Source organism: Vicugna pacos, chromosome 25, assembly GCF_048564905.1.
Source record: "Vicugna pacos chromosome 25, VicPac4, whole genome shotgun sequence".
NCBI classification, from domain to species: Eukaryota; Metazoa; Chordata; class Mammalia; order Artiodactyla; family Camelidae; genus Vicugna; species Vicugna pacos.
The window spans coordinates 18,615,473-18,642,150 of NC_133011.1; the positions used below are offsets into that span (position 1 = coordinate 18,615,473).

The window sequence follows — 26,678 nt, forward strand, 5'->3', positions numbered from 1 at the left end:
GAAATTCATTGGATTTACATAAGCTTTAGCACCTGAGCCAAAAGGGGTATGAAGAGTTATTTCAACATTAGAATGTTGAAAAGCAATAACTTTTGGAGTAAAATCAACAGTTGAAATCAGTTGAAGCATTAGTAGATATAATTTTCTCCAAAATACTCCATGTATTTCTGTCAATTATCATTTCCAACAAGCAAACAAATTCTGCTTTATTTCATTCATTTAAAATGTCCCATAAAAGGGAAAATAAAACTATAGTTTAGTGTATAATTATTTAAAGGAGGAGTTTATCTACAATTTGAATATGCTCTTTCAGAAGAACAGATTGCAAATACCTCAGATTAGGAGTCATCTTTGCACACAGCCTCTGGCATGATGTGGGGCTCAGTGTTAAGCTCACAAAGCAGAAGAATAAAAGAATTCCTAAGTGCAGGAATACATATGTCAATAAAATAAAGGCATGCCATAAGACCTTATTTTGGGCTATGCATCCAAACAGATCTGAACTGTATGAAGAATAAAATCTCGGTATGGAAAGTTTTTCTTGTGTAACAAAACATAACCTTTTATTCTATTGTTTCTATTTTTCTATTGTGAGATTTTAGTATTTTTATAATAGTCCAAGTTGGTGGCTTTCCAGTATTTTTTATTAATGTTAATTCTTATAAAAATGCCACAAGGTTGGTAAATATAGTAGCATTATTCAGAGGGAAAAAAAGATATTTCCAAGCTCATATAAAAGGCTAAGAGGCACTAGCTTCTACAAAGATACCTTTGATTACTCAGACTTCAGTGATATCTCTCTTCTTTCCCTTCCTGTGATATTCAAGATCTGCTCTACACACCACTTAGTATTTGAGGATATATTTTCATTTAGTTTTCTACTTGTTATGTTTCATCTACCCACCCCCTTCACACATTATTTACTCTTGAAAGGCAGAAACTAAAATTTCCCTCAAGAACAATTCCAATACTGACCATGTTCTCAATTACTGAGACCGTACAAAGTCAACTCGGATTTCTTCATATCACCTAACATCTCTAACCATACCCAAAAACTCACTGAACAGATTAGTTATCTCTGATAAGCTTCTTGAATTCAATCATATTCCTTCCACTCACACTGAAAGTTGCCATAGCATTTACAATGTCAAAAAAATAGGAATATAAGTAAAAGCTGACCCATTTATATTTAAAAACCTGAGGCCAGCTGTTGCCATTTTAATAACTGACTGAAACAAAAAGAGCTGATCAGGAGGTAGAATTTCTTGAAGATAGATTTTGATTTCTGATCACAAAATCTAACACGTGACAGAAAGCTGACCACTCAGATTGCTGCTAGAGTCACTAAAGTGGTATTTTGTTGAGTTCACTTGTCAGCTTTTCCATTTAAGTGACTAAATTAATCTCATTCATATCTCATACTGTCCTGAATTTTCAGAACTAATTTTAGCACTTAAAAAAAAAATCTCACACTGTTCTTGGATTTTCTATTTGAATTCTGAAGTAACTGGGTATAGCAGAGTAACAGTTAATTTATTTTTTAAAAAAAAAAGCAAAGAAGGAAGGGAAAAATTCAACTGCCTTAAAATTTTTTTTTATTTATAAAATCCTAACAAATAAATTGAAGGGAATCTCTAATTTTCTCTAGGCAGTGTTAAAGTTTTATTTAAAAAACTGAACAAATATCTTTGAAGCTCTACAAAAGAAAGAAATAGTTTATGTGACTGGCAAAACTTAATTCCATAAGTAAACAGATAATTATGAAAACTGCAATTATCAAATTTTAATTGACTTCATATGGTGCTAATTGTTTTCCAAGAAAAAATTGTTGAAAGAACTTAAGTTACAATTGTAAACCTGGAGTAGTTAAAGTTAACAGGAATGAATATTCAAGGTGTTTTTTGTTAGGAACTAGAAGGAATCTTTGGGATCTGGGATCCACATAGAGTGGATTTGTTGCTTTGTTTGCTACCCTAGATCTATTTAAATTTATTTTCCTTAAAGTGTCTCTTGATTATTGATTTTTTTTTCCTGGACTACAAACCTCATTCTCAACTCATATGATTTGGGTGGGACTGGTTCTACACCCAGACCAGGGGATAAGCTTAATCAGTTAAAGCAAATCAGTATTTCTTAACCACAGGCCTTAGTGAGCAGTTCAGGGATTGAAATGCAAACTGATTAAGGTCCTCAAGATAGTAGGAAGTATTTGGAGGATTTTTTTCAGAAATTAAAAAAACAAAACCCAAAAAACTTCTTTTCTTTTTTGGGTTTTAAACAAAAAAATCAGAAGAAGCTCTCAGTATTCTAATGGTGTGATATAAAAATCACGAGGTTTATAACTGTCAAAGCTAGTTTATCTCCAAGAAGGGAGAGCCTTGATTTGTCATGTAGGAGAGTAAGGTTTTGGACAGAGACATGGAGCATGGAGAGGAGTCTGATGAAGAAGCTGACACTGTGAAAAGCTGAGCATGGGGACAGAGAAGAATCAGGTACTGAGTGCCATGGTACCATGGTTTTATACACTGGATCAAGTGTCACTTAAAGCCAGTACCCTCTGGAAATTTCAATTGTGTAAACCAATGTATATTGTTTATTAAATCAACAATAACATATTATGTTTTTCAGGCTCAATCATCTGGAAATTGTTTTGCAAGATTGATCTATTTGTCTTGAGACTTTACACATTTCAATAATAAATGTCTAATATTTCTATTTTAAAACACTACAACTAAAGGGATTTAACAGTTCAATTTCTACCTATAATTTGAAAACAATAATTTTTCTTATAAATTAAAAAAATTAGAAAAGCATACTATGAAATAAAGTATGGTACAAAGTTTATAATATGAATACAGGCTGATATTTTAGAATAATATTAGAGGTGGATATTAGAGGTTTCAAAGTACTTAACCAAACTATGACTAAGAATACTTGGATATAAATTGATAGTACCTCCTTTTGTTTCAGTTATTTCATATCAGAAATTGTTTTAACATTTGCTGAGCTGAAATACTTCAACAAAATATAACAAATATAAGACTTATTTTTGGAAACAACTCATAAGCAATTTTATGTCAGAAATATATTATACCTTGATGTAAAGATGCTTCAAAGAAAAAAAAAGCCAGTCTTTAAACGTAATCAGTAAAAACAGATATTTAGGAGGAAATAATTAAAACGACAGGAGTGTTTTGAAATACAAAATGCTTATCTAAAACACTGCTTCACAGTTTAGAGAAAGAACCAGGACAGTGAAATGGATCTCAGGAACTATCAGGTAAACCTCCCGATTCATGTAGGTACCCATTTACAATCCCCACTTAAATACCTTGAATGATGAAGAATTCGTGGTGTGATAAGGAAACCCATTTCTTGTTTAAAGCAAACAAACTAGTTTCCAGATCATCTTTTCTCATACTTTGCCTCCCTTCAATTTCCTCCCATCCATTCATACTATTTCCTATGAAACTCCCTTGCCAGTAAGCCTTCCTTAAAATGTTCCCCATCCTTTACATATTCCTTACATAATATGGCTTCTAGAAGTTTTACCATCCTTGTCAATTTCCTCTTGCAGTTAAAAAAAAAAAGTTCTGTTTTTTAGCGACTCCATTTAATAAAGTTATTGACCTAAAAAACTTTTCTATTTTCTTTTCTAACCTTAGACTGTCTTCTTAGGCTCAATCAAAAACTACCAGTCAAATCACAGGCCAGTATCTCTCATGCTTTCACGTTCTGTAAGATACAATGCGGTATCTTTTGTAAGGTGCTTACCACTTTCTATCATTTATATGTTTGATTTATGTTGTCACTTTATCTATATTGAAACCTCCTTAAGTAAATTAATCAGTATTTCTCAAAAAGGAAAAAAGCTAATCATTTTACATGATATAATTAATTCATAAGCATCTGGGTCTGAAAATTTAGCTTTAAATAAAGCATAATGACTTCGAGATTTTGGAAACCTTTTACTCAAAAGCTTCTTATGAAATCATGTAAGTACTAATCATTTTAACTATATTTCTCCCTGGTTATTACTGTTATAGAGGAAAGCCAATACATATTTATCTTTTATTCAGTCAGTTTTATTATCTTTTAAAAGCTTCATTTGATTTCTTTGGATTTTCTAATATGTAACTGTGTCATTGCAAGTAATGATATTTTGCCATTTTCTATTCAATATGCACACACCTATCTATCATAGCTTAGGACATTTCTAAAATAAGATTAAATAATAATGATTGCAGGGCATCTTCATTTGCTCTAAAGTTCCCACAGGAGTGTTCTCTGGATTTACCAGTTAGTAATATAATCTTACTTGGCTAAGAATATATTTGGTAAATGAGAATAGATACAAATTTTAGTAAATATATGTCTATATCATTCTCTTTAAATTCTAAATTATTTCCAAATTTAAAAACAGAAAAATCTTCAGAAAACTGAAATAAGAGGCAGATATATGTGTTAGAAGTCTAAATACTGCAGAGATTCTGAAATAACATTATGTTTCTGAATTCTTTTGTTACATATAATTTACTCCTAAGAGTATCTGAAGCCTTTTTAAATTGTCGAAGATATTATTGTCAAACATGTGGGGAGAAATAGACTTCATTATTTCTACTAAGTGGTAATAAAAGTAATCACAGTTAATTTTTTACTAAGCATTTTCTACATTCTGGGCAGCGTACATAATTACTTTATATGGAAAATCCTCCCAATAACACTAAAAGAATTGTTACCTTCACCTTACAGATGACAAATCTGAGACCTAGAGATTAAGAGACTTGTCCAATGTCATATTTCAATTAAGATTGGAAGCTTGATTTAAAAATCAGGCTGTCTGTTAAACATAAGACAAAATACTATAAACCTACTAGAAGAAAATAGGCAAAACATTCTCTGACATAAATCTTATCACTGTTCTCCTAGGGCAGTCTACCCAGGCAACAGAAATGAAAGCAAACCTAAACAAATGGGACTTAATGAAGCTCATAAGCTTTTGCACAGCAAAAGAAACTATAAACAATCAAAAAAAAAAAAACCCACCAAACCTATGAAATGGGAAAAAATACTTGCAAATGATGCAACTGACAACGGCTTAATTTCCAGAATATACAAAGAGCTCATACAACTCAATAACAAAAACCAAACAATCCTATCCAAAAATACGCAGAAGACCTAAATAAGCAATTCTCCAATGAAGACACACAAATAGGCACATAAAAAAGTGCTCAATATTGCTAATTATCAGAGAAATGCAAATCAAAACTACAATGAGATACTACCTCACACCAGTCAGAATGGCCATTATTAAAAAAGTCCACAAATATTAAATGCTGGAGAGGGTTTGGAGAAAAGGGAACACTCCTACATTTTTGGTGAGAATGTAGTTTAGTGCAGCTATTATGAAAAACAGTATGGAGATTCTTTAAAAAACTAAAAATAGACTTACTATATGATCCAGCAATCCCACTCCTAGATATGTATCTGGAGGAAACTCTAATTCAAAAAGATACATACACTTCAATGTTTATAGCAGAACTATTTACAATAGCCAAGACATGGAAACAACCTATGTCCATTGACAGATGACTGGATAAAGAAGTTGAGTTATATATGTATGTGTATATTTATACATACATAATAGAATACTATTCAGACATAAAATAGAATAAAATAATGCCATTTGCAGCAACATGGATGGACATGGAGATTGTCGTACTAAGTAAGTCAGAAAGAGAAAGAAAAATACCATACGATATCACTCATATGTGGAATTTAAAATGATGACACAAATGAACTTATTTACAAAACAGAAAAAGACCCACAGACATAGAAAACAAACTTATGGTTAATGGGGGATGGGAGGATGGAGGGCTAAATTAAGAGTTCAAGATTTGCAAATATTAACTACTATATATAAAATAGATAAAAAACAAGGTTCTGTATAGCACAGGGAACTATATTCAATACCTTCTAATAACCTATAATGATAAAGAATATGAAAATGAATATATATATTTATATAATTGAAACATTATGCTGTACACCAGAAATTAGCACAAAATTGTAAACTGACTATACTTCAATAAAATATTTAAAAAGTTAAAAATAAAAAAAAGTTGAGACGAATAAACCTGTAAGAACCTACATATCCTTCTACTAAAAAAAAAAAAAATAGGCTGTTGGCAAATTTAAGAACCATACTATCAAGGATTAATATGATCTCTGAGAAGTAAAACATAAGATTGAGACTAACTGCATTTTCTTACACTGTAATTAGTACACAGAATAGTGCACATCACAAATAGTTTGAACCCCCAGAATACAGAAGCTTTAAAAATTTTAATTCTGGAATGATAAGAAAAAAACAACCTGAAGAAATTGAAATGGTTGTAAACACCCAGCTATAAGCTCTTTTTGTAATTTTGCTGGTAAGGGCACAATGATTTCAAAATACCAGTCTAACGAATATTGATAGAATAGTCTTTCATATCAATAGATGCCCAAACTAGGATGCCATAAGTGAAAGTGGATGCCCAGTCTATAGTGTAGAAAATAAAAGTCAAAGATCTATTACGTGTTGGTCAAGCAATGTGAGGATATAGTCTATAGAAAAGAAATATGTTCTAGGATTTCATAGTTTGAAAATGTGACATCATTATCATTGAATTATTTTATAAAATAATTCTGTACTAAAAACTAATCTTCAGATTTTAATTTTCTATCTTTTCAATGTAGAAGGAATATGTTGGGCTTGCTAAAATTAATATTCTGATCTACTTGGCCTATGTATTTCTCTGTAAATTAACAAAATGTCATCTGATTTATAAATTAGTATCTTATAACTGTGGGTGAAGTTTGAGACTCCAAGGACCACTTCAAACCTTAGTTTGGAAACAACAGAGCTCAAGGACTGAACTTGGTGAGTTCATGTGGGTATGGGCATCTCATGAGGCTCCTTACTGAATGTATTTTTTCTTGGATATCTGAATTGTAAGAAATGCTTGTGAGTTTGCAGTTGACTGGACTACAGCTTCTATTTAAATGACATAAGCTTTGTTTCAAAAGCCAATTGAGTTCAATGATCTAGGCAATTTCTTACACTTTTTGGTGGAATTGTAAATTGGTTAAATCTTTCTGGAAAGCAATTTAGAAATATGTTTCATTAGGAGCTTCAAAAAAGTTCATGCCTCTGACTCAGTGATTCCTTTTCTGGGAGTTAGTCTAGAAACTAATCAAAGATGTAGTCAAAGAAGTATATATAAACATGTTTATTACAATGATATTTATAAAGAAAAAAGTGGGATAGGAGAGAAAATCTGAGTATCTAGTCTCAAGAAATTATTAAATAGACTTTGGTACAAATATATAATGGAATAAACATGATACAACTATGAAAAATCATGATGTTTAACAATAGTTAGTAGCATAATACTTATAATATAGTTGGTTAAAGACACCAAATAGAAAATTATATACATTTTATGTTTACTATTTCATTAAAGCTCATGTAAAATACTAGAAAGAAAAAAGCCTAAATGTGTACAGTAATTTCTCTGGATAGTGGAGTCATGGATGGTTTAAAACAAACTCTTTCTTGGTGTTTCCTATTTTTTTTCTAGAATTAGTATAAAATTAAAATAAGCCAAAAATATATCTTTCTTAAGTTTTGTAGAAGCATTATTCTTGAAGTTTTTAGAGAGCATTCAATATGATTTAAAAGTAAAACTACTCTTTTTTTAAGTGTACTCCTTCTTAAAAATTTGACTAGTTATATGGCCTTTTAATATTGCTAGTGGACAAAATTAATAATTATTTATAAGTACAATATTTTAGGATATAGATTTTTAAATTTAGATTTTAATGGTGTTTGTTTTATTGGTTGTAAAGATATTTATTATTTAGGAATGTATTTTAATGAAGCTTAGGATAATTTGCTATCTTATTAGATACTAATTTTCCCCATAACATCTGCTCATTTGGCTTACATTTCTGCCACTGAACCAGTAACTGAAATCGTCCCCAGATGTGATTTATGATCTGTTTATATACAATCTGCCAGACCACACTGCCATAAAGCCTGCAAGATTCTCAGGTAAGAAGAAAGTGAGGCCTCCCTATCACACTGTTTAAATCTCAGCAAACTATAAAATTGCCCTTGGTGTTTTTAAAGCATCTTTATTCTTCAGTGCTGGATTCAAATTTTAAATATGTTATTGAGAGGCAAATTTTAAATATGTACATTGTACCAATGTACTCTTAGCTTCCTGAAGACATGAGGATCTTTAATTGAGGAATAAGAGAGCTGACGTGAGAAAATAGTTATTTTTAAAGTATGCTTTATATCACTTCTCAAAATGTATGCATATGGTTTAAAAATCAAGAGTAGACAAAAATGTAACCATGTGCCTAGGTTAGTAAAATTTTTGTGATTATATTGCTTTAAAATTTCTTAAATATGGAAATAATCACATAATCTAATACATGTAACTTTCTTTTATCAAAGATATAAAATACTGGGTGGAAAGGCAAGCTTTTACTGAGATTTTGATATATTTGTAGTGACAGCCTTAACTCTTTATGAGGCAGTTTTCAGCATTTTCACATAGCAATGGATTGTCTGGTAATTATACCATGCCTATTCTGTGTGCTTAAATAATGCATTTTTTTCCCTTTGATTACTGGCTTTTGACCTCAAACAACTAAGCTATGCATTTGTAATATCATTCCATGTTATGCCAGCCCATGGATGCTCTAGGCATATCATCATGCAGTTAACGAGTCAGTTCACTTGCATATACGGGGACATCTAACCAACTAAAATTAGGTATATGCCTTTACTTACTCTGACATTATATGTAAGCAAGTAACATACATTGCTCAGATAATATACAACATAGATCAATCAAAATAAATAAAATGTTATATTTTACATTTACTTATCCAATGATTATCATTTGGCAACTTTCATCATTGTAACATAAATTATAAAAAATTTAATTCCTGAAATACATTGCAGAATTCTATTTCATATATTCTGAACCATGATCTAAGAAATGTAGTGAACAGAAAAAAAAATCTGTATATGCAGCTAAGAAAAAAATAATGACATAAGAGAGGTGATGCTATTGCAAATGTTAGTTAAAATTAACTGTGCATTTTATACAAGTCATGTACTATACTAAATGTTCTAAATAAATTATTTCTCAGAAGATTTCCCATTCTCACTAGAAAGCCATTGGGCTGGGGCAGTTATTTTCTCAGAGGAAGAAACTTAAGTAAGTAACTTGATCAAAGTAATCAGCAAGTCAATGGCAGAACTGGGATGAAAATGTACCTCTACTAACCTCCAGAGTAGTCAGGGGAAACAGAACATAATAGGCCAAGACATAAACAAAGTATAAAGATGTTCACAGTGAAAGATGTCCCCAGAAATATTTTTTCAATGATCTCATTTTAAGAGATGAGGAAACTGAGACCCAGAGATATTAAATGACTCATCCAGCTTCACGGTACCTTGTTAACCGATTGTCTAAGGGCTAGGACTTGGTCTTTTAGATTCTAAAAAGATATCATATCTACTTACATTTAAGGAAATCTAAGTTATAACAGAATAAGTAACTTATATAACATCACACAGCATACTGCTTCAGTGAAAAACTATCCCAGGCAATTCCCCAATCAACTAACTCTTGATAATGCAAACTAGGGATTAAAAAATTAGAAGTATAGATTTTTATATTTTTATCTCATTCTCTTTTTATGAATGCCTATAAAAGATCAATTGATTTTTAAAAACATTTTCATATAGAAAAATTTAAATTATTTACTCATGAACAGTCTAGTTTCATCTACAAAAACATCCCAGCCCCAGCCCCTAGGATTATCTGGAAAGAAATCCCAATATCACAGAATTTCCTAAGCAGATAAAAAAGAAAATTTTAAAGCAGGAAAAAATATGGAGGATGATTATGCTGTAAATGTTATGAAGAAAAGTGAGTGGTAGAGAGCTAAAGAAAATGTCTGATGATATGCCTTATAAGTAAGAAATGTGAACGTGGACTTTATTTTTCTAACAGAAAATCCACAGAACAACTATAGCAGGAATCAGCAAAAATGAAAGCAAACAACTTGGTAAATTTTAGAAAAACTTAGCAAATTGGTATGGAGAGCAGTCACTAGACAGGTGAAACTCAGAGATCAGTCGGTTGTGGAACTCAGATTTCATTAAATAAAGGATTCTGATATAGTCAGAGTTGCTTTCCAAGTACAGTAGGCACTAAGGAGAGATACATGGTTCTATGAAATACCATTAATGGAACATGTAACGTATCCCCTGCCCTGGGATGAAGGAGAGTCTATTATCTGAAGAAGATAAATCGAACCAAATATTTGTTTGGTATGCAAAAATATATTTAAAATAGAGCTAGTTCTTAAATGCTATATTCCTTAAAAGTAACCAATGTGAAAACAAAATATTGAAAAGATTATAACTAACCTTTACACGGAGCCCTATAATTCACAACATGATCATGCATGCACACACATACATATTTATTGTTTTATGCTCACAAAAGTCAAATGGACTAGGATGGGGCAAATAGAACTATCCCTGTTTGATATAAGATTGTCTCAGAGAGGATAAATGAGTAGCCTGAGATGACAGTAGTGGTAAGGTATATAGCTAAGACTGGAAAGCAGCTCATACAGCTATAATGTTTGTCCTCTTGCGGCAGTGGATATATTTTAGGTTTACATGCATACGGCTACACTCAAATCCTCCTTAAATATGCAGGTAAGCTCGGGATATGATGTAAAAAATTGAAGAGAAAGAATACAAGTATTAATCTATCAGTTAATTATAAATTGTAAAATAGATGTGTTACCAAGGAATTATAACATTTCACCCTGTACCCTTCTCTGGTATAGGACTGATTCTAATTTTAGTCCTTCTACCTTACCTTAGGGGATGGATGACAGGACAGAACAGAAATAATGGTTAAATTCACATCTCTTGAGCTTCAAAGGCGTGGTCTGGGCATCAAAATTAAAAGTATATGGATATATGCTTGGCTAGTCAGATGGAGTTATTCTTCTGCCCTGTTCCTCCTGTACCACCACCATCCTGGGTAGGAGCTTTCCTACACTGGAAAGGAAGAGGTGCGTGTCCACAGGCAAGCTTTCAAACTGGTCACTGGTGAGAATCTCCAAGGTGAGCATCTACACACAGTCCTCTCCAGACCAAACCCTGTGAGGCACCTTTGAGTGGGATAAGGAGGTACTTAGGCCTCAATTCTTGGAAGAAATTCAGATAAGCATCAATCCTTGACATAGTTCTACACACCCAGGCATCAGATGCATCTTGGGAGAAATCATGTAAAGGAGGCATCCTGTAGCCAAGATAAGAAGGACGGAGCAGTAAATTCTGTACTGGCAGTTTGATCAGATAGGAATGAGGATACCTCAGTGGATACTAAAGGACTAACTGCTACATCGTAACCTTTTCCTATTTTTTACTTACCTCTTCCCTGCTCCCAAACTCTCTGTCTTTACTCTGCCCTGGCACTCTCTAAACTTTAGACACATAAAACCATAGACAAGATGGAAAGTTACATTTCTTGAACATTTGAATTTGTGACATGAAAATTGTGTAATTTCATAAATTAGAAGAACTTTACAGAATATTTCTCCACAGAATTAATTAAAATATTTCATCAGGAACTATGGGTCAAAAAACATGCAATAGGAGTCTAATAGCATTACACCTTTGAAGAATTTCAGTTTAGACTAAAAATTCTTGATAAAATTATACAAGCTCACTATTTCCAAGCAATCCAAACACAGATAATGACACTGCCAATAAAAATAAGATTTTTGTTACTTTAAAGATTTGCCTTCAACTGAACAAATGTTAGTCTTACAATTTTTTTTAAATGATGATTTTTGTTTACCAGGCTTACTTGTAATATATGTTTTAAAAATTTTAGTTGGTAGCTAAGGTAGACCAATAAAATAAGTTAGAATCAACAACGTAACATGATATCAGTTGTTGTCTACAAAAATCATCAACTGTAAGAATTTCTTTAAGATATTAAGTGTAGGCTAATTTTATGAATATTAAAATGGAGTTATCTCAACTAAGAAAGCATTTGGTTGATTGAAACATGAATAAACGAATCTTTCGGTTACCAAATATGGTAGGTAGGAGCCTAAAAAAAAATAAGAATGTGCCATCCCTATGCAGTGTAAAGGGTTACTTGATTCTTTTATTAATCTAATCATTCACAGTCGATAAATATATATTAAGATTTTTTGAAATGTGCAAAGGATTGTCAAACTTTTGGAATAATAAAAAACACAATCTCTGACCACAAAGAGCTTACACATTAGTTTAATATTTTTATTGGGCTGCAACTTTAAAACAAGAGACCCAATCAAATATATATGAATGTATGTAGGCACACACACAAATAATATGCACATTGGTGTATTAAATGTTCTGAGAAGGCTTAGAGGAAATAAATCAAAAGACCTTTTAAACTTTTTTAACTCAGTGTTTACAAATTTTGGAGGGCTTTTCTGCCTCTGCCCCTAATCCTCACATACTAATGTTTGCTCCCAATACTTTGGAAAAGATTTGTGTAGTGAATTCTAAGAGAGAAATTCCTTTACAGTATAGGTAAGAATATTTCTTCCAGTTATAGTAGTTTGATATAAATTTTCTGTAAGTATATCAATCTCCCTTTCTGGTGTCTTTAATTCAATAAACTTCTCATCCATAATTTGATAAATAATTATATTCATATATTCATTTGTTCCAGGAGTAGATTTACTCACTAATACAGAGGGTTCTAGGCAAATGGCCAGGACTGATAAGCTTGCTGAATATTCTCTCACAATAAATTGGTTAATTGGAATTATGATTTATAAATCAGTCTCCTCTGGGTTTGGTGAGTGGGAATCAACATGAACCTCCTAGAGTCTGACAACATTGAATTTGTGAACCTGCAAAGCTTACGATTGGATTCTGGATTTAGCAAATCCCCAAACAGCAAGAAAGGCTTTAATCCCAGGTCTCAATGCCTCTGTGATACCACTTGGCCCTTTTACTCATATGTCTACTTCCATCATTCTCTCTCCAGACCATGAATTACTCTCAAATACTGACTACACCTATTTTATTCATCTCTAATATCCCATATAAACAATGTTTTCTTCCCTTTTCACACTGTCAAAGTTAGTCCTCTCATTTTCTCCAATCTTGTGCTTCTTGGACAGTCACTCATGCCCTGCCATCAACATTGTACCTGAATGTCTACATTGCTTAAGTAGCTTCATTAATTTCTTCAGCATGCAGGACACATTTCAACCTCCTATCTTTCAGTTTACAGAACACTACAATCATCACTGACTTTCCTATCTAAATTTGATTCGTCCCTCATTCCCTCATGGCACTCTACTTTTTTCTCACTCTTTACTCCCATTACTCTACTTGAAACATTTAATCAATATGACATGTACATAGGCCAGTCAGAAAGCAACGCTGGGCTAGATACTATTCTTTTCGTTGCTGAGAGGAGGGGCTGGTAGAAGGGCTAGGTGGCCAGAGAAATGTGGGAATGTCCAGGAGCTTGCCAACAGCACTAAAATATTTAAAAATTCTAACAAGTGGAATGACTGCGCAAGTATGTACCAGGTGGCTGTTATTTTCACATTGTCCAACTACTCAGCTAGAATTTATGCTAATGAGAGCAATTAAGCATTTCTGTTTCCTCGGATATCAGGTATCTCCAGGCTAGAAAATGTCTCTCTAAAGCTAAGTGGGAACCCAATAAGCATTTCTGAATTGATATAAATGTGGCATAGAAAGCCTTCCATAATCTGGTCTCTGTCTGCTTCTCCAGCTTCAAGCATATTAGTTTCTCAGTAGTGCTTTGCTCTTCACCCAGAGGGAATACGGTGCAGTTCCTTTCAGAAAACATGTACCATACATCTATGCCTTTCCCTGTGTCATTTTCTCTGGCTGAAATGTTGTTCTTCAAGTGGTTAACACACATCACATCATCAGATACATATTTTTAACACTGTGACCCCCATCTCCCAAACCTACCACCAATCTGCCTTAGGTGTTTTTCTACTCTTTTTCCTTTACACCCTCCACAAACATCTATTACAGCACTTTTCACATTCTTTTTAAACAAACTCTTCAATTATCTAGTTCCTTTCTAATAGCTCCTGAAGGGCAGGAACCATTGTTTACATAACCTCTATACTCATATTCTAGCTCCAGGCTGAGTGTATACTACTGTTTGAATAAATAATTGGTCCAACTAGTAAATAGTTACCACTCACAATCAATATAATACAGATCTCAGCCCACAGTGAGGTTGGAATTAATGGTAGCAAATTTCTAAGAATTTAGAGACTGTGAACAGAGCAAAGGGATGGGGAAAAGGAAACGGCAGTCATAACGTTTCCTTACTTCTAAACTAAATGCAGCAGACATATTAAATTGAAAATCAAATTCAATTCACAGATGAGTTTTGTTTGTACCACACTGTGTTTTTAAACATTTTGGAATTTAACTGATTTCAAGAAGGCATGGAGCTTTAGTTTACCATACTACCACCATTTCTTACTGACTATGCTCACATTCTGGTCTCATTTATCTGCCATTAAGTTAGTGCTTTTAATTTGAATTTTAATTGGCAACCCTTGTTAAAATAAAATTGACATTATACTAGATTTAACTATATATATATAATATATAAAAGGCAGCTAAGAGAAGCAATATGACAGCTGAAACTCTGATATTTACTTTGGTATTTTAGTAGATAACACAGTCTTAGTGAATTTGGAAAATATCCAGTTGCACATCTGTTTTAGAGTTTCCCCTTCTCAACAAAAGCAGCTAGGTGAAATATTAAGAGTCTGTATAAAATGTAAGAGAATATTAGTTAAATCCCTCTTAACTCAGGAACTGTAACAACCCTTTTACAGTGTGCGATGTACACCACGTGTTTGTATACCAACCACAAAATAAACACTATCAATACTTTAACTTACTTGAACTATAACAAACTGAGTTTTCAAAGAAATGAATTATTTCAAATTTCTAACTGTTTTGTTAGATCTAAAGCAGATAAATCAAATCATATGAGTTATCAAAACAAAAAAATAAACATTTGTATTTTAATTGTAATCAGCACTGGATTGCAGTGTTAAACAATAAGAGATCATTATACTATTCTGAGATAACAGTAGGAGAGTGTCAAAAGTGACAAGTATTACTTGTTTACAAAAGACTCTGTCTGTGGCATGCTGTGTGCTTTTGTGAATCATTTATCTTCTAGCTTTAATCTGTCATAGTATGAAATATTACAAGTGTGATTCTGTATGATAGAATAATGAAACACTAAAAAAGTTATATTTAATGACTTCTCCATAAAAACTTTACCAGAAAAAGTTATAAATACCTATAAGGAACTGCTTTTTTTTTTTTCATTATTTCAAAGATTCTCTCACATCCTGTTCTTAAGGGAAGACCACTGATTTTCAACAAATTTTCTAGTTACATTTTTTTGCTTTATATGAATATTAGAGCTCATTCAAAGTTCATTTTGTACCTGAATACCAGTAGAGGAAAAGAGTAAGAAATTACTTTCCTAACATTTGTAGAGAATGAAAACTGAAAAGTGCCTTCAAAAGTACTTATGGAACTTTAATGACAGAGGTGAAAAAGGTAAAGCTAACCATCAGGGATATTCTGATACATTAAAAAACAGAAAAGGAGAAAAATAAAGAAAGAAAATATAAAAGAAGAATGCAGCATATCATTGTTACATAATTTGCCTTACTTTTTTAGAAATGTAAAAAAAAATCACAATTTATGTTAAATGTATTATCATCTTTAGAATTAAGTGAAGTTACCTAAATCCATATAATTCTATGAATAGATTCCTGAATTTCAGAAAAGTTGGTAGTACTTTCTTATACTTTTCTTCTCTACCTGCCAGTAGCATATCTCAATTTTAAAATTTCATGTATTTGTTTGAACTGGGCAAGTCCTTGGAGACCACTGAATCAAAGATTTTCATCTTCTATACTAAGAAAATGAGGCCCAGAAAACTTAAATAACTTGCTCAAGGTAACATGGCCAATTAGAGGCAGATAAATGAGTATAATCTAGACCTTTAGACTCTCAATTTAGTTTATTTTCCACTATTCTGCAATAACTGTCCAATCTTCAGTCAGTTAATTATTGTTACCATCACTGACTTCAGGAATCTAAACCATATTTGGAAATAATCTTCAGCAAACTGATGCCAACTGGTATTAAACAACCTGATGGGCAAACACTGAACTTATCATCTTGGAAAAATAAAGCAAAAAATTAAAGCAAACATAAATGGGATCAAAATTAATAGGGTGAAACATCATAATGACCCTTTGAACAAATTGTTGTAAAATGTCTAGCTTGATGTTCTTGTGATATATTTTTCAAAGTTTTCTTTTTGAATTATTAAGCATACCTCCTGTAACTGATTTTAAAAATGAGAGAAATGTGAAACATCAACACTGACATCCATTACACAGTGAATGCAAATATACATTTATCATAATGACCTAGTAGATCTTTTGACAGTTATTTTGAAAATTCAGCTAATCACATTCTAGAGCATATTATAGTCATTTTTGTGGAGTAGGAAAGGAAGTAATTTTGTTTAAGGTGGAAAGAGAATGCAATAGCAATAGGAAGTTATGATATACATTAATATGCAAGATATTATACAATTTTTAAGTTGCAGCTTTATAAATTACAGCTTGTTTTAAAGAGTCTGAAACCATGCTCTGATGTTTGACTGCTGACAGCCTTCAAGCCCCCCCAGTTCCCCTTCCCCTTAGGCTTCATATCTGGACAAGCTGTTCAGAAAGCCTGAGTTCTCCCTCTCCTTGGGCACTAGTGTTCAGAACATGCATGCACTGATCTGAACACAAGAACCCTCACCCCACTACCACCCCATAACCAAAATTGAACTCCGAAAGCCAATCTCCTTCCCCTGCTCTCTCTCGCCAGTTTGGACCTGCTTGGGAGACTGCCCTGCTCCCCCAAGAAAACCTCACTGTGTGAGTAATAAAAATATTCATACTCCCTTGGTGTTTGTGTGGTGCCGTCAGTCTCAAAATCCAAACCAACTACAGGGCAATGCCAACAATGATGCAGTAAAGAGGTGTCTAGGCAATGACCACCACACTGAGATTCCTTCTCTTCTTGCTTTGAGTTAGTAACTGGCTCTGTTACCTGTTAGCAATCTTGCATTTTGAGCTATGCTCCTTTGTGCTGCATTTGCTGAGTTCCAATGAATCTTTATCATAGATTTGATCAACCTAAATCAGAAGTTTTCAAAACTGGTATTTAGAAACAAGAGTATGGCCCTTCTCAAAGTGACTCTGGGTTGTATATCTTAGCCTGAACCTACCTATGAGCCTCAGGTTGAATTGCATGTCTTGATTCCAGCATAAGCTATGACTAATGCTAGGTTCAGAGAAATGACTCTTTGTGACTTGGTTTTGGGTCTCAACCAGGCATTGACACTTCTTCTATAGAGTTCTTAGAGAAAATACTGATACTCTGAGCAATATATGAGCCTGCTGGGTGGCCAATTGTGTGGAAAAGCAGTTACTGTGTGGTGTGCTGAGATCTATACTCCTAAAAGCAGATAAATCACTGCTCTGTAAAAATGCTTTTGCTATTAGTGCTGCCAAAGCTTCTTTACAACATTTATCCTGGTCCTCAAGTTTATAGAGGGTAACACTTACAGCACCCATGTGGTACAACTAAGAAGGTAATTCCAACCCTACTTAAACTCACAATCTTTAAATCCTATAAAGCAACAATTGTTACGGTGGCGGTCCCTAACCCTGATATTACAGACTTGGCATTCTCAGGAGACAAACTTTTAAATATGAGCAGAGTAAAGAGATCGCCTCTTCTCCGAAGTATATCCAGTAACCAATAAACAAAGTAGTTGAAAGATTGGTTCACGGTCTGACCCAATTAGAAATCCGAATTTCACTATAAGAATTTAAAGAGTAAAAACATAAAATGTCTCAAATTGTCTTTTGCACCTCTACAACATGATTTTTGAATTAACTTTAATATTTACTGAGATGCACTGACTGGCAAACTTTCATGGCCTTAATCAAAACAGAGGCCTGAATTACAGTTATTCCCAGGGATCCCACTAAATTTAAACAAAAAGGGCACCCCCTGTAATCTCAAGTAGTTATGAAATATAAAGTAATGAACAATTAAGCATGCCTCATCTTAATCTTCAGAATTACTGCCCTGCTTAAATGTCCCATAGTGGTCATGGAAGAAGCTCTAACCAAAAATGCAATAAATTAAGCTATGTCTTTGGCACTTACAACAGACTAACACATTAAGACCCCATGGATTTTCCCCCACAATTAAAATCGTTAATATTGTTCAATATATATAAAAAAGATTGACACCCATTACAAAAGACATTTAAAGAAGGGGTGTTTGTCCCCACTGTTTTTCCATTTAATAGCCAGTTTGCCTGTTATTAAAACTCAAAAAAAAATGAATGGTTCCTCACAGTAGTTTACTGCAAACTTCATTCTGTTGTTCTACCCATTAAGGGCCCCAGAATCAATACTATTGAAGTTAGTGGACTTCTCCAATCACTAGCTGGTAAATATTTTACTACTGTTGATGTGGTTCATATGTTCTGTTTAATGCTAATTTCAAAAGTCAGCTATAGTTTGCCTTCAACTTTGATGGGATATGCTTTTTGCTTTCAGCTTTGAAGGGACAACTTTACCTGGCTACCCAGGAGGTCTTCAGCAGCCTAGCCATTACACACTGGCCTGTTAGGCAAGACCGCAACTGCATCCAGCTTTCTCCAGGAGCACAGATGACACCATACTGATAACACCTTCCTTCAAAGAGATTCATTTACTACAATCATTTAAGACAAATACAAAAGAACTCACAAAAAATAGAAGACCCTAACCTCAGTTAAATCCCTAGAAATTAATCAGTCATGCAAAAACCACTGCATCCCTGACACCATTAAGAAAGATCTATTGACCCTCATGATACCACAATGTTAAAACCAGCTCAGAATCTTTCAGCAATTTTTGGATTTTGAGGGCAAACATATTTTTCATTTATAATTTTACTTAAACCCATTTATGCAGTTACTAGAAAACTGGCCTACCTTGAATACGTCCTCCTACAAAATAGCCTCTAGAATTTTTCCAAGTTTTAACACAACTGGTGCTGCCCCTCAGAGACTCCTTCATTTTAGAGGCTTTAGCAACTTCCTCTTATGCCTCTTGGAGTCTCTGGGCCACCCAGGGAAGCTACAACATGCTCATGGACTTCTGGTGCAAGAAGCTCCCTCCCAAGCCCTAAGTCATACGCCATCCCAGCGGCAGTGCTGCATACTGGGATCTCCTAGGAACAGAGCCTTTCACAGACTCTGAGTCCATGGCCCTCTATATCCAGCTGCCTATTATGCCTTGGATCATGGAAGTCATATCCTGCAAATATGGTATGGCCACTAAGGCCTTCTTGCTAAAATGGAAATAATGCCTATATATTAGGTATAGGCCCTCTGGAGTATCTCCTCTGCACAAGGGTGTGGCTTTTCCTGTTCTTAGTTTCTGGACAAATGCCATGGTTTTGCAGACAGTCACTACTCTTCTGAAGGGGCTACCTGAGGGGCATCTGGGATCTTGTGTGAATAGCAAAGAAAGTACCTGTACACATTACAGACAGTATGGCTACCATCATCACACATGACTGAATTTTTGGACAGCTGATGCTTTTAATACCTTAACTAAAACATCTCTGATAAAAGACTCAGTGATCAGAACAACTTCCCAAATTTTGGGCAGTCACCTTTACACTGACTGCCCTTGTCGAAAATCAGCGCAAGCTGAACATTTTTCTAGACTGCTGGGCCATTGCCAATTGTTTGACTATGTGGTCCAAGGTTGCCCCTTAAGGGTTAAAAATTTCTGAGTTTTGTCTCAGACATATTCAAAATATAAATTAATGCCACATGTGTCTCTACACATTCTAATGCCATAACACAAGTTCTAGTTGTTATTGATAGTGATTAAGGCACTCAATTCACTTCTCACAATACACATTGCTGACCTGTGGAACAAGGCATTCAAAGAATTTTCACCTCTCTGATGAATGCAGCCCTCACAATGTGCCACTGTGGCATTAAACAAGCTCAAATAATGCGGGTTCATCACCAGTTGTGGGTTCTGGCCAGAAGAAGTCCCACCGAGACGGAATGAATTACTCGAGATTTTGTGGAAAAAAGTCAAGAGAGCGAGAGGGAGTCGGGAGCCAACTCCATGAACTTCTCAAATGCGCCCATATTTACTGTATACAGTCAAAGGAGGAATGCAGGAATTTAGGGAAGGACAGGGTGGGATCACAATGAGTACAAAGGCTTTGTTTATTGTTGGTGTTTGGCTCAAGGTCAGAAGACCCTTTTTGGTGAATCATGTTCCTGTCGAGCCTTTCAGTTTATCAGGGCGGAACGTATGAGAATCAGCTGCTTAACAACTTGGACTCAGGCAGCTGTGCCTGTCTTAGATAGCCCCCCTCGGGGATCTTACCCATCATTGGCTAACCAGCCTTCTCACCTGAGTCTGCAGCTTTTTATAAGTTCTTTGCCATTCCAGCCCAAGGCTGTTTTGGGGATAGAAGACTAACAGCAGGCATGCCCAGTGTTTATAGCCGAGGGCCTGGGTCTTGCTAAAACCTCAACTATGCAAACAAGGCAGTTACTAAGCACATCTTCTTTAAGGATATAAGCGGCTGGGATCTGTTACAATTTGTTAACCCAATTATGGGCTCCCACAAAATATGGCACATTTCACTTATCAAACGCTAAGAGTGAATTGTGATGAAAGCTGATCCATTTTTGACCTTTAACTGCTGACAAGTTTCAAGCCTTACCCCTCCCCCAGTTTCCCTTTTGCCTCATCACTGGCTGGCGCAAGCTGACAGGAAAGCCTGTGTGCATTTTCCTTTATGATCAATGGAAAGTTCAAACCTCACAAGCCCTGATCAGCATGTGGGAGTTTTCACTCCAGCACCACCCAAATAAAATCCAAAGCCAGTCAGCGTTCTTTGCTCCCTTAAGCAATTTTGGAACTGCTTGGATCCAGTTTTGGATACTGCCCTATTCTTTCCAGAAAACCTCATTATATGAGTAATGTATCTTTCTGTACCCTCTTAGTGTAGTGTCTTGAATCTTGACAACATAACCAGATTTGTTTGGGGAGATTCTGTTCTACCTGGTGACCAAACAGGCTTCAAATCTAATTATGTAAATAGTAACCAAAGATATAAATTATATAATTATAAATACATATGATAATTGCATTTTCCTTTCCCTAAAATGTTAGACTCAAAAAAATAAGGGTTTCCTTTCTTACATGCATAAAATTAACGGTCATTTCTGCATATTGACATTAACAGAGCCATCAATTTTAAAAGAGTAAAAGAGCTCCTTTTTTCTTTTCAATTGCTCCATATCTAATAAGTAATTATAAATAGTAAATATAAATTTTGAATAAAAGCACATTTTGTGAACATTATTTGCCATTGTTAGAAAGCAAATTCAGTACTTAGAACAGACTAATCATTGATTTTCATTCGATTGTATTTTTAAAAAATGAGGTGTCATACATTTTAAATATAAAATATAGTCTTTATTGACTATAAGAGTTCATTCATTACTGAAAACCTCACATCAGGATAAAATAGAAAGCCAATAAAATGATTTAGTGACTTAAAGAGAATACAAAAAGAATCTCAAACCATTTGTCACTAAAATATGGCGAAAATTAGTGACAAATCACTGAATTAAGTATGAAGACAAGTAACAACAACATAAATTATGTAAACAATGATGAATAAAACAGGTCATTTAAAAACACCTTGATATAAAACCAAAAATCAAATATGCCTGAGTTTTAAAGGAGAATACACACAGAGCAAAACAATAGCTATCAGTTTTAACACAAAAGATGAGAATAGCTAACCCTATATATGCAGGTCAAAACTACACTGGCACACCTTAAAAAATCCAGATATAGATTTATTTGTATACATTTATATGTAGTGTGTATCTTAGTTTCAATCCACTTTGATTTTTCCTTCTAAGTTCTAAGGAGACCTAAGGTTTTAAAGACTACTTTTCACAGAGTTAACAGTTTACATGGAAATATGAAAGATATATTGCAAAAAAACATTGTATTTAAGAATCATTAAACAATTTCCTAAGTCAATAAAATGGAAAGGAGATATTAAATATAATGAATATAGTAAGAATTAATGAGGTAGTTGTTAACAAATCATTATCAGCTTTTAATATATATTATAGCAGTTTGAAATTAATTAAAAAAAAACTATAACCCTGTATTGTGGGCAATGTCACAGGGAAAGATGTTTCTAGACTGACTGGAGGAAAAATACTACAGTATTACTGTACTACAGGGAGATAGGAAAGACAATGGTTGTGAATAAAAACAAATATAAAATACATAGGAGAGAAGTTTAAGCTGATGACAGCTAATTTAAAAACAAAACAAGAGTCCAATCCCATGGCAATACACAAAAGGTTTTAGTAATTCTATGTGCCCCTTGTCCAGAGTACACTAGACTGACAATAACTTCGTTTTATTTAGGGACTTGTGAAGTTGAAATCTATGCAAACAAGAGTCTACACTGACAACAAAAGATATGAGAGACGGCAGATGAACTAGGCAATCTAAGAAGGAAAACCTGAAAAGATTTTCATGCACACTTCCAAGATTCCACATGTGAAAGCTAGTTTTGGGAAAGAGTAAGCTTTGTACCTTAACAAATATACATTCAGAATGGGTCACCTAGCAGATGAAACTATCTGTGAGGCTAAACACAAAATTGTCACCATAGACTGTCTTGGACTTCCTCAAGGTGATTGACATGTTGCAATTTTCCAAGAAATCTGAATGTCAGTTTATATTCTACAGAGTTCATATTTGATATGCACTTTAAAGAGTAATTCATGTTAAGAATTTCTACATTAGAAACTGGTAATATAGTCCATCCTCTGCAGTGGGTTGAAATAGTGTCCCCCCATATTCCTGTCCACATAGAGGCTCATAATGTCATTGTATTTGGAAACAGGATCTTTGCAGATGTAGTTAAGATTAAGACGAGATCATACTGGATTAGGGTGGGCCCTGAATCCTACAACTGGTATCCTTATAAGTGGATAGACATAGAAATGGAGGAGACACACAAACAGGGAAAAAGGTCTTGTAAAGATAGGCAGAGATCAGGGTCATGCAGCTACAAACCACAGAACTTTAAGGATTGCTGGGAGCCACTAAAGCTAGGAAGAGACAAGGAAGGATTCTTCCTAGGGTCTGCAGAGTGAGTGTGGTGCAAATCGTACCTTGATTTCAGGGGTTTAGCCTCCAGAACTGTGAGAGGTTAAGTTTTTCTTGTTTTAAGCCTCTCAATTTGTGATACTCTTTATGGCATCCCTAGGACACTAATATATTTCTTTTACAGATACTCCTAGAATGTAAAGAACGTGAAAGAAGGGGAAGAGGGGAGGGAAGTCAGGAAGTGATGATTTCAAAAGGCAATACTCCATGTGAAACTAATTCAAGTACTATGTAACTAATTATGAATCATTTCTCCTGAATTATACTTTTTGTCCCCTCTTCTGTCTTTCTCTTGGACTTTAAAATAAAAACTTCATTATCTTCTATCCCAAGAGAAAGCAGATAAAAACAAATATTAGCCTCTGACTAGTATGCTACTTTGGCTGTTATCCTAGCTCTTTCTGTTTTATCTAAGCCAGGATTATTGAAATAGGAATCCACATTTATTCCTCAATTTTACTAACCTCCTTCCCTGCAATATGATTTTAGTCCTTATACTCAAGGTATAAATACATAATATTAATATAAAATTTTTCCTCTAACAATGCCAACAGTTCTGTTACATCCTAAAACATCTTACCTACACCAAATTCAAAGTAAGATAAAAATCTGTCATGTTTTTGGCAGTTAAAAATAATACATGAAGATTTTAGCAACCAAAAGATAAGAGGAAAAAACTGATTAATTAAAAAATTGAAAGATGAAGGAAGATTAAAACATTTTCTTAACAGACTTTGGCTTAAAGTTTATTAAATAACTTTGGGTTAAAATAGGGTATTTTTTAATCCAAGTGAATAGTTTGTTAGAAGAAAGACAGTAGAATATCAATAAGTGTTATCCAACTGATCCACTGTTATTTTCCTAAGTATTTAAAGCAACTGGAATCCTGTAGAATGAATATTACCAATAGTAACTCTAATACCTAAAGTTCAAATGAAATCCACTACTGCTCATGAAAGCATTGTGAATTGATGATTCTCTTATCTAGAAACATTGAAAGATAAGAATTCACTGAAAGTCATATTCACTCAATCAACCAGTAGAGTCACAATATGAGCATACTTGTATGAATTCAAATCTGCATTGGGCAAAAAAAAATAAAAGTAATTTGGTACTAAATGACCTGTAAGAAACCAGACTAGCATCTAGTATTATCTGAACAAACTGTTATCTTCGTGACACTGGAGGAAAAATGTCCTGTTTGTTAGAATTATTGAGACAATGTGGCTTACGCAAAATCAGTAGATGATCTCCTATGGTTGATTTAAGGTATTTCGCAGGTAATGTTGATTATATATGATTTTTTCCTTCTATAATGACTTTAGAAGCTTCATCCTTGTAAAAACTACAATCCTAATAAATGAACTGAGTGTATTTGACTGGTACTATGTTAAATTATTTAAAAAGGTAAAATTCTAAGAATATCAGAATATAAAACATATGGAAGAAGAAATGATTATAATTTGTTTAAATGATAGGGAAAAAAGTAAGAAGTGATATGTTATGAAGTGATACCAGAAAGTCATAAAATAGAGCTCAAAGTGGTAACAGAAGGAAATTATGGCAAAGTGAGTATGAGAGGAAGCAGAAGCAAAGCAGGAATTTGATTTGCAGACTCAGTGACTGCTGCTTGATCATCTCATATTAAAGAGGTAAAGGTAGGGACAGGAAGAAATCTATGATGAGGAGTTTTTAATTCCTCTACTATGCTTCCAGAAAATTTTAAGTGATCATTATTAACTGGTTGGATATTCACTAGAGATGTAAAGCACAAAATACTTGTTTTCATGCTTTAATTATATAATATAAAGGTTTCAGTTTTAGCCATGCCACTCTTAAGATCCTAGGATAATCCAGTAATCCAGGTCATTTTATTTCACCTTTTTGAAGAAGGTGGGGGTGGTCTATGACTGTGAACATAAAGAAAAGTATGTCTGTATGTGCACCAGTGTATGTATATGACTTGCTATGTGTTATTAGGCCAATCTCTTACGTATATTTTATTTAATTATAAAATAACACTAAGAGGTAGACATTTATCACTTATATTTCAGAGATAAGAGAAGTAAGACAGACAGATGATGTAATTTGTCCAATGAAAAAGAACAAATTGCCTTGTGCTCTGAACTCAGAAATCTGACTACACAGCTGGCATTCTAAAACCCAGTGGTATCTGAGTATGAATTAGTGAGACATACTTTATATATACAACCTCATTTACTACTGACGACAGCTCTGCTCCATACACATAACGATCCCCACTTTACAAATAAAGAAACAGGCTCAAAGAGATTATGTACCTTATTCAAAGACAGATAGCTAAGGTATGAGGGCTGAAATTAGAATCTAGAGTGTTTGACTTTATATGTAGTTTGGAACAAAGAATGATGCAATATTTACAAAAATAAAATCAGTTTCCTTACTAATAAATCAAAGTACACTTGATTTTGTCCACAGATAATCCAAGAAGAAGATTTGTTTTTAAAAAATTAGTGTTAAAAACCATCGATTACTGGTTGCATTATTTTTCATATTAAGAGAATTAAATTTAACTTACATTAACTCTGCTAAAATAAAGATTCCATTCTTTGGGCATATGTTAATTTACTTTTATTCTAATCAGTACTTTTTCCTTCTCTTTTTGAACATATATAGGCTAGTGTAAAATACCTACAGGTGATTAACATGTTTATGTGTCAGAGAAAGAAATGCATGATTTTCTTCTTCCTCATTCCTTTGGCCACATGCCATCCCAAGAGCAGAGTCTAACAGAACAAATTAATGGCTTCCAAAGAGGAATCAGATAGCCATACAATATTCTGGACTATCATTGCTAGGATTCTTTCAACAACCATATAATATGTTTGACAGCTACAGCTGGGGACAATAAACTCCGCTGGCAAGGACTCTCTTGGGCACAAAAAGCAAAAAAAAAAAAAAAAAAAGCTAAAACAAACATGATTGGTGGATGATGATTTTCTTTCTAAACTGCCATTCACCTTCACAATCAGAGAGCCCAACTTTGATTTAACTAATCAACATGCTAAGAAGAAGACATTGATTATAGAAAAGACACCTTGCTAATGCTGGCATTATCAACTCTATTTTAAGGTTAAAATAAAAGGTTTAGTACTTCCCTTTTGATAACAATGTTCTCCTAAATAAGTTGAGGATCT

At 33.7% G+C, this 26,678-nt stretch overlaps 1 protein-coding gene across 3 annotated transcripts in view; it reads right to left on the reverse strand.

The window, feature by feature from the left end:
• Nucleotides 1–26,678, reverse strand: part of CSMD3 (CUB and Sushi multiple domains 3) — a 1,005,695-nt gene that overhangs the window by 165,080 nt on the left and 813,937 nt on the right. The gene's annotated exons all lie outside the window — the stretch shown is intronic.